Consider the following 10,035-nt stretch of genomic DNA (forward strand, 5'->3'; position numbering starts at 1 on the left):
GGAGGGGAAAGGGCAGAGAGAACAATAAAGGGAGGAAAAAGGGGTAGTGCAGAGGACGGGGAAAATTGAGGAATGGGGAGGGAAGAAATGAAGGGAGGGGAAAGGGGATAGTAGAGAGAAGAGGGGAAAATTGAGGAAAGGGGAGAGAGGGAGAAGAATAAAGGGAGGGGGAAGGGGTAGTGGTGAGAAGAGGGAGATTTGAGGAAAGGGAAGGGAGAAGAATAAAGGGAGGAGAGGGGGGTTAGTGGAGAGACGAGGGGAAATTTAAGAAAGGGGAGAGAGGGAGAAGAATGAAGAAAGGGGAAAGGGGAGAGAGAACAATAAAGGAAGGGGAAAGGGTTAGTACAAGAGAGAGTAGTGGGGATGTACTAGAAATTACCTGTTTTTGTACCCGTGTGTACAGATTGGTCCGGGAAGGTGTATCTGTGTGTGTGTGTGTGTGTGTGTGTGAGAGAGAGAGAGAGAGAGAGAGAGAGAGAGAGACTATAAGACTGTGTTATGTATTTACGTGTGTATGCATGTCTAGTGAATATTATGTGTGTGTGTGTGAAAGAGAGAGAGATGGGAGGGAGGGAGAGAGAGAGAGAGAGATCTAAGAGGAAAAAACACATATATACTTTCACAGGCGAAAAGAGAGAGAGAGAGAGAATTTAACACAAGTGGAAACACAAATATACTCTTTTAAAACCCACATGAAAAAGGAAAATCACAAATATAGCGTAGATTTCAGCAGCACTAGGCAAATGCAATAATATTTTTTAATTCTACCTGGGATCCGCTTGTCAATGTAATTTCACCTTAATTAGGAGAGTGGGAAGGCCTTCATTAACATTATAAGTACCTTGTAAGTGATTAAAGTAAGTGACAAACCTATCTATCTATATCTATTGCCAGACGTCCCAATCCCGTAAGGGGTGGCCACAAACAAATCGCCTGCATGTCGCCTTGTCCCTCGCCATTACATTGCCCTGCTTCCAGCTCACACCCCCCTCTCTCACACACCTCTCCACTCCATCCCTCCATCTCATCCTTGGCCTCCCCCTCCCTCTCCCTCCCTCCACTCACTCACATACACTCTCCTCGTCAGTCTCTCACTCTCCATCCTCTCCACATGTCCAAACCACCTCAGTGTGTTTCTCCTAACGCTTCCTATCACATCCACATCCACACCACAACGCTCCTTCACTTCCTCATTCGTCAATCTATGTGTTAAGTGAATCCGGGACTCAGGAAGCTCCCTTACCTTGTGTTCCGGATCCTACGTAAGGTATTTGTGAACAGGAAGATCTCGCTGATATCCTTTTTCTGTGTCTGCCCTCCTCTTTTACTGTTACCATCATCCACTCACGTGATGTAGTGCTGCCTACCTCGCCCTTCACCTTTATCATGCTTTTTTTCTTTTTTCCTCCTCTGTGCCTGCCCTCCTCTTTTACAGTTTCTCACCATCATCCACTCACGTGATGTAGTGTTGCCTACTTCGTCCTTCACCTCTCTCTCTCTCTCTCTCTCTCTCTCTCTCTCTCTCTCTCTCTCGTGGTATTTCATATTTGTCGTGTTTACCCCCCCCCACATACAAACAAGATATACGGAGAGAGAGACAGACAGACAGACAGATAGGTAGAGAGAGAGGTAGAAGAGGTTTTAATTATGTGGGTAGTAATGAGAGAGAGAGAGAAGCATATGTAATTAAACTTGATTAAATGGGGCAGTTAAGATGCGTATCAGTAGAGGCAGTAAATCAGATTGGCATAAATGATGGGCGTGTAGAATGGGTAATGGGATACTAACAGTGATGCCTTGTTAGTCCATATTTGTTTTGTTATTACGAACACATACATACATACATACACTCATATATATACACACACACACACACACACCTGTTTACTCATTCAAACACTCACTCTGTCACTACACACACACACACACACACACACACACACACACACACACACACACACACACACACACACACACACTGAATCCTTAGCCCACTCGTCCAACATAAAACACACGCCACATATTCACCATCAGCACTTCATTACCTGGACAGAATCAGGTGGACGCGTTAATTAGGGTGCCTCTGAGTCGCCCGCACCTCAGACTCTAAGAAGGGCCTTTGATGTGAGTACCAAACGCCGGTCTACTTGCGAATTATGCGTACTCTTTTGCCTGCTCAAGATCCCGTGGTGTGGAGTAGTTTGGAAGCGACACGTAGCGCTGTGTGATCTTGGGTGGGGGTTGGAAGTTGAGGGTAAGAGAGAGAGGGGGTGGGGTAGGGGGTAGTTTAAGTTAGAGAGAGAGAGGGTGGGGTGGGGGGGGTAGTTTAAGTTGGATTCAGTGGTCATGGTTAGGTGGGTGGTAATTTGAGAGGGAGAGAGAGAAGGGGAGGAGGGGGGGGTCGTTCATAATTAGGGTGATTTTTTTAATATGACATAGGTGTCTCTGATCTTGGCATTAATTTTTGAGAGGTAAGAGGACAAGAGTTTCAATGGAGATGGTATATAAGTGACACGTAGGTCTATATGATCCGTGGTTTTAGAGTGTGGTGAGAGAGAGAGAGAGAGAGAGAGGGAGGGAGAGAGAGAAAAATGACACGTAGCTCTGTATGTTCTTGTTTCGTAGATGCTGATGTGAAGGTGGGAGGTAGACTTCAATTGGGGTGATTTCCTTGGCTGTGTGTGTGTGAGGAAGAGAGAGAGAGAGATGCCTGTGTGTTTGTATGTACGTGTTAATTGGGTGTTTGTGAAGTGTGTGTGTGTGTGAGAGGGAGAGGGATATCCTGTATATTTGCCTCTGTGTGTGTGTGTGTGTGTGTGTGTGTGTGTGTGTGTGTGTGTGTGTATTGGCTGGTCTCGTGTGAAGTGATCCTCTCACCACCACCTCTTCAAAAGCCACACTTTTCTATTCATATTTCCTCTCTTTCATCTTAGCTTGTTTTTATCAGTATTATATATATATTCTCTCTCTCTCTCTCTCTCTCTCTCTCTCTCTCTCTCTCTCTCTCTCTCTCTCTCTCTCTCTCTCTCTCTCACCTCTTTCTTCAACCCTCCCCTTCACAATCCCCCCATTCCTCTCTATCATAACCACCCACTATTCCCTTTCATACCCTCCATTCTCCCCTTCATAACCCCATCCTCCCCTTCATAACCCCCATCTTCCCCCTCTTGAACCCCTTGCTCCCCCATTACAACCCTTTTAATCGTCCGTCTCTTCCCCCTACCTCTCTCCCCCCCCACTCCTTTCACCTCCAGCCCTCCTCCCACCTCTTACACTCCTCATACTTACTTCTTCTCTTCCAGACCTTCCCCCATTTCCCTCTTCTTAACTCTCACTCTCTCCCCGCCCCTCATAACCCTCTCTTCTTAATCCCCCCCCCTCTCTCTCCACACCACCACCTCTTCTTAGCCCTCCCTCTGCTACCTCATTCCCATCACTCCCTCTCCCCTCTTCTCCCCTCTCCTCTCCCCTCTCAGCCTCAGCCTCCCTTGTATTCATCCCTAAAGTAGATATTAGTGTCCAGGCCAGGCTAAGGGCGCCTTTGAAGTCTCTTTGATGGCGTGAGAGAGAGAGAGAGGAGGGGGGGAGGGAGGGAGGTAGAGATTTGTGTTTTGGCGATTTTTTTCAATGTGTGTGTGCATGTGTGTGTGTGTGGGACGGGGTGGTGTACTTTCATGTTGCTGTCGCTTTCAATGTGTGTGTGTGTGTGTGTGTGTGTGTGTGTGTGTGTGTGTGTGTGTGTGTGTGTGCGTGTGTGTGTGAGTGTGTTAGAGAGTGAGAGACGTCCTTTCACGTTGGCGTCGCTCTTAATATTATGTACATTTCCTTTTCACTTATTTCTGCTTTCTATCTGATATTAGATTTTTTGTTACTTCGTGTTCGTCCCCTTTATTTACCGTCAGTCCCCGCCCCACCTTTTTATTTTGCTGATTTCAAATATCTTTATCACTTTGCGTGTGTGTGTGTGTGTGTGTGTGTGTGTGTGTGTGTGTGTAAAGTATTGGGTTGGATTTTTTCTGCAGGATTTTTTAATTTTTCGTTGGATCTCTCTCTCTCTCTCTCTCTCTCTCTCTCTCTCTCTCTCTCTCTCTCTCTCTCTCTCTCTCTCTCTCTCTCTCTCTTCTTTTTACTAATTTGGAGTGTTTATGTCGCATGTGTTTCAAGTATTTGGCTCGGTTTTGTCAGCAGGATTCTTTTTCTTTGACTGGACTTCATTATATAACTTTTTAAACAGATATGGAATATGTCACTCTTTTTTTGCACGTGTAGTAAAATATTAGGCGATTATTTTCTGCAGGATTTTCATTTTATATATATTTTTTTCCTTTGCCTGGATCTCATTCTATAACTTTTTAAACAGATTTGGAATATGTCACTTTTGTGTGTGTGTGTGTGTGTGTGTGTGTGTGTGTGTGTGTGTAGTAGAGTATTGGGCTGGATTTTGCATGTAGGATTTCTTTGTATTTTTCTCTTTGCCTGGATTTCATGATATAACATCTTGTCTTTTTAAATAATTTGAAATATCTCTATCACCTTTAATTGTAGTAAAGGATTGGGCTATTCTTTTTTTTCTTTTTTTTCTTTTGTTTACCTTTACCTGGATCTCATTATATACCTTTGCTTAGCCTTATTAACTTCCAGGTGTGGCTTTTGATGTCGTGGGGATCCTGGCTTTCTTCTATCTTTCTGTTTCTCTTTTTTTGTGTTTTTAATTTTCCGTGTTATCTTTAATTTCTTTTTTCATTCGTTCTTTTTCTTCCTTGTTTTCCCTTTATAAATTTTTTCCTCTTCTTTCTTCGTGTTCATTTTTTTATTTCTTTCTCTTTTCTATATGTCTTTCTCTCTTTCTCTTCTTTTTTGCCTTCTTTCTTTTTCTCTTTGCTTTCTTTCTCTAACTTTTTTTTCTCCCTTTTCCTTTTTTCTCTTCTTTCCTTTTCTTTCATTTTTGGCTTTCTTTTTCCTGTCTTTTTCTTTCTTTTTTTCTCTGTTTTTATTTCTCTTCTATTTCCTTTTTATTCTTTCTCTTTCTATTTTTCTCTCTCTTAATTTTCTTTCTTTCTCTTTCTATTTTTCTCTCGCTTCATTTTCTTTCTTTCTCTTTCTATTTTTCTCTCGCTTCATTTTCTTTCTTTCTCTTCCTTTTCTTATTCTTTCTCTTCTTGTCCATTCTTTCTGTTTTCTTGTTCTTTCTTTCTCTTTCTTTTTTTCTCTTCTTTTTCTTTCTCTTTTCTTTCTTTTTCTTTTCTTTTTTCCCTCTTTGTTTCTTTATTCGTTTTCTCTCATGTTTTTCTTTCTTTTCTTTCTGTAAAAGACATCGTGTTGAGGTGAATTAAGTCTCTCTCTCTCTCTCTCTCTCTCACACACACACACACACACACACACACACACACACACACACACACACACACACACACACTTACCTCTCTCTCTCTCTCTCTCTCTCTCTCAGGTCCGCCTAATTAACACGTAAGTGGCATGTCGATATTATTTGATGTTTTTGTACCTGCCCATTCAGCCGTATCGCTGTAATTACCTTAGTGACTTTATTGCAGGTGCCATTACGTGACGTGTGTGGAGTAGAAATTTAATCCACACACACTGAGGTGGTTTGGCCATGTGGAGAGGATGCAGAGTGAGAGACTGACGAGGAGAGTGTATGCGAGTGAGGTGGAAGGGGAGAGAGGGAAGGGAAGGCCAAGGGTGAGATGGAGGGATGGGGTGGAGAGGATGGAGAGTGAGAGGCTGACGAGGAGAGTGTATGTGAGTGAGGTGGAGGGGTAAAGAGGGAGGGGAAGGCCAAGGATGAGATGGAGGGATGGAGTGGAGAGGTATGTGAGAGAGGGGGCCATGTGGAGAGGATGGAGAGTGAGAGACTGACGAGGAGAGTGTATGTGTGTGAGGTGGAAGGGGAGAGAGGGAGGGGAAGACCAAGGATGAGACGGAGGGATGGCGTGGAGAGGTATATGAGAGAGGGGGCCATGTGGAGAGGATGGAGAGTGAGATACTGACGAGGAGAGTGTACGTGAGTGAGGTGGAGGGAGAGAGAGAGGCCAAGGATGAGATGGAGGGATGGAGTGGAAAGGTATGTGAGAGAGGGGTGTGTGAATTGGGAGCAGGGCAGTGAAATGGCGGGGGACAGGGTGACGTGGAGGCGATTTGTTTGTGGCCACCCCATATGGGATTAAGGCATCTAACAATAGATAGATTTTTTTAATGCAAGAAAGAAGGAACCAAAGGCCATGACACCACGAAATTGTTCCCTCTAAGAAAAAATAAAAACAAGATCATTTCGAGATGCCTGGACACACTGCCTGTAAAAGACTGGAGGTCATAGGCAGTAGGAAATACAGACAGAGGGAGACAGTTCCAGAGTTGACCGTCGAGCATACCGTCCTCGGCCTCGTCTTAGCCTGCCGCGAGACCGTAGGAGGGGGGGGGGTGATCGAGAGGTGGGCTGCATAATTTACGAGGTCGTTTAGGGTCGTTCAGCCGTTCATCATTTTAATTGGCTAATATTCTGGGGACCTAAATCAAGGTCTGGGGTGATATTAGGCCGGGGTGATGCATTGGTCTGGGGTGTATGGGGGTCTCTCACTAGGAAGCTCCCTAACACCTTTTCCCAAGCGATTTAGTTTGCTTATTTCACCTTACTGTCCTCTGTGTTACATAAAATCTTCTAATATCACCCCACTTTACATAAATAACTTGCAGAAGGATATTAACCAGCCATATCTAAAAATAAATCGCTAAGGAAGAGGTGTTAGGGAGCTTCCTCAACCCCTAACTCCTTCACTACGATTTTAAGTTTAAGGGAGACTATGGAGGGGGTAAATATAGTCTTAAATAATCCTTAAATCCCTTAAATCCCTCCCTAAGATAATCCGCTCCACTGTCCCTATCTTGAAGCGATTTTATCAATATTTGGAGCAAGTGCAAAATGAAAACCTGCCGTATCCTAAAATTAATCGGTAAGGAAGAGGTGTTAAGGAGAGAGAGAGACAGAGACAGAGACAGACAGACAGACATAGATAGAGCAGAGAGACACAGGCAGACAGACAGACAGACGAAGAGAAAGAGAGAGACGGACGGACAGGCAGACACAGAGACAGACAGACGGACGAGGAAGAGAGAGAGAGAGAGAGAGAGAGAGAGAGAGTAGACAGACAGACCAGAGAGAGAGAGAGAGACCAGTGTGTGTGTGTGTACCTGATCCTCGCCTTCTCTCGCTCCTTCAGACGTCATCGTACTGAAGATGTTAACTGTATTTCCTCTTCCCTAACTTAGTGTTAATAGAATAGTTTGTGGATCATCATAATATTGTATATGTCTTTCACTTTAACCTGGAAGAGGGAGGGGAAGGCCGAGGATGAGATGGAGGGATGAAGTGGAGAGGTATATGAGAGAAGGGGGTGTGAGCTGGGAGCGGGGCAGTGAAATGGCGGGGGACGGGGCGACATGGAGGCGGTTTGTTTGTGGCCACCCCTTAGGGGATTGAGGCGTCTGGCGATAGATAGATAGATAGACTTTAACCTAGCCCAAATTTTCGTCCTTTTGCGACTTATTTTACGTAGCTTGGGTAGGAAAAGATATACTGTGGCTCCCCATCCTTTCTGTAGCACTTCTTCGTGACTAGCATCATATTCTAGTGGTAATCTCTCGTTATAACTCAGCATAGGAGATGGAGGCATGGCAGTTTTAGGCCAGAGAGAGAGAGAGAGAGAGAGGTGGGGGTAGGCAGCGTCGAACTGGACTGATGCAATGTCCCCCCCTCTCTCTCTCTCTCTCTCTCTCTCTCTCTCTCTCTCACACACACACACACACACACACACACACACACACACACACACACACACACATCCTCACCCTCTTTATCCTTCCTCTTCCACCCATTTCAGTCTGTTCTGTCTCTTTCTTCCCTCTCTCCTGTACTCATTCTCCCTTCCACTCTCCAATCCCTCTCCTCTCCCTCCCTCTCCCTCTCACACTAACATCTCTCTCCCTCACACACTTATCTTTCACCCTTTTCCTCTCTCCCTTGTCCTCATTCTCCCTCCCACTCTCTAATCTCTCTCTCCTCCATCCCTCACCCTCTCACCACGTCACTCCAATCGCTCACCACCTCACCCTAAAGCTCAATGGGGTGTGTTGATTCTGTTATACGCGGCAAAATTCACCCTTATGGACATAGCACCCTTACACACTGCCACCCGAACATTGCTTTAAACCCTTTCATGCCCACGACACCTTTATTTTTATTATTATTATTATTATTATTATTATTACTACTACTACTACTACTACTACTACTACTACTACTACTACTACTACTATTACTACTGCTGCTACTATTACTACTACTACTACTAATTAATTCTTTTGTTCCTAACTTATGCTGACAATCTTATACTGACTCCTGACGATTTCACTCATAACAAGGAAGAAAGTAACTGTTCTGTAATTCCTGCCTCTTTCACAGACGATTTCACCCAGTTAAGGAAGTGAGAGTAATTTTTTCCTTTTGCCAACGACTGACGATATTGCCGTTTAGGAGGGAGGGAGTAAGTCTTTCATTGCAAACACTGACGATGTTGCTGTTTACGAAGGAAGTAATTTTTCGTAGTGCCAACTGATTACTGATGATTTTGCGGTGTTTCGGGAGCAGTTTGCGTTCTTGATGACTCCTAACAGCTTTCTTCAGTTCCCAAGTTAATTTTTGTTTTTTCCTTGCAATGTCCTGACGTGTTTGGGGAAGCTCTCCTTGTGAATAGGTTGGTGAAGGCTTTTTCTGGCCTCCCCATATAGACAGACCCGTCCAGGTGTGAGTGTAGTTGACCTAAGGTAGCAGGAGTAAGTTTAAGCGTTGCATCCTCTTGAAGAGTTAAAGTCCTTTCAGTTCAACCAGGTGTGTCTGTTTTACTCTGTTTTAGACACAATGGATATTTTAGAGAGTTGAAGTTTCAGACGTGAGAGAGAGAGAGAGAGAGAGAGAGAGAGAGAGAGAGAGAGAATGTGTTTGTGAGAGTGAGTTTGTGTGTGTGTGTGAGAGAGAGAGAGAGAGAGAGAGAGAGAGAGAGAGAGAGAGAGAATGTGTTTGTGAGAGTGAGTTTGTGTGTGAGAGAGAGAGAGAGAGAGAGAGGGAGAGAATGTGTTTGTGAGAGAGAGAGAGAGTGAGTTTGTGTGTGTGAGAGAGAGAGAGAGAGAGAGAGAGAGAGAGAGAATTACCCCTCGTTTCTTGTAATTAAACGATACAAAAATCCCTGGGCGAGAAGAGGATTATCAGCGGGACGTTTTCTCACCTCCCAGCGATTTTTCCTTAATCCCGTCGACTGCCGATTTAGTTTAGCAGCTGAGGTGGGTGAAGGACGTGGATGGGGGGGGGGGGGACGGAGAAAGCCCTGGCCAAGAGATAAAAGTAGAATATGAGAGAGAGAGAGAGAGAGAGAGAGAGAGAGAGAGAGAGAGAGAGAGAGAGAGAGAGAGAGAGAGAATATAAACAACAAGTAGAGTGACATATCAATTTGTTTTTAGTCGATTAAGATGATTTTTTTTTTATACAAGGAAGAAGGAACCAAAGGCCAGGCACCCACTAGATTGTACCCTCCAGGAATAAATATAAACAAAAAAAACAGTGCTGGGTTCAAGATCCATTCATTTCGAGACGCCTGGACACACTGCGTTTGAAAGAGTGGTGGTCATAGCCAGTAGGAAATACAGACAGAGGGGGGGACAGTTCCAGAGTTGACCTGTTGCATACCTGAAGGTTTTAAATAATAATAAAAAGATAAAAGGAATAAGAGGAGATGCGTAAGAATGATAGGTGGATGAAATATTATGTTCAGTAAAATAATGAGAAATGAAAGAAATACTAACCTAAAATATGAGATATAAGGGAAAGGCATAGAACATCATATAGGAAGGAGGGGGGGAGAAAGAGAAATATTTACAGCAATAATTTATATATAGTTAGAGAGAGAGTGAAGGTGAGAGATACTGGAGAGAGAGCGACCTACAGATGTGGAATGGAAGAATGATTGT

This window comes from Coenobita brevimanus, chromosome 40 (genome assembly GCF_032717465.1).
Source record: "Coenobita brevimanus isolate Jiangsu-jjx chromosome 40, ASM3271746v2, whole genome shotgun sequence".
In the NCBI taxonomy this organism is placed as follows: domain Eukaryota; kingdom Metazoa; phylum Arthropoda; class Malacostraca; order Decapoda; family Coenobitidae; genus Coenobita; species Coenobita brevimanus.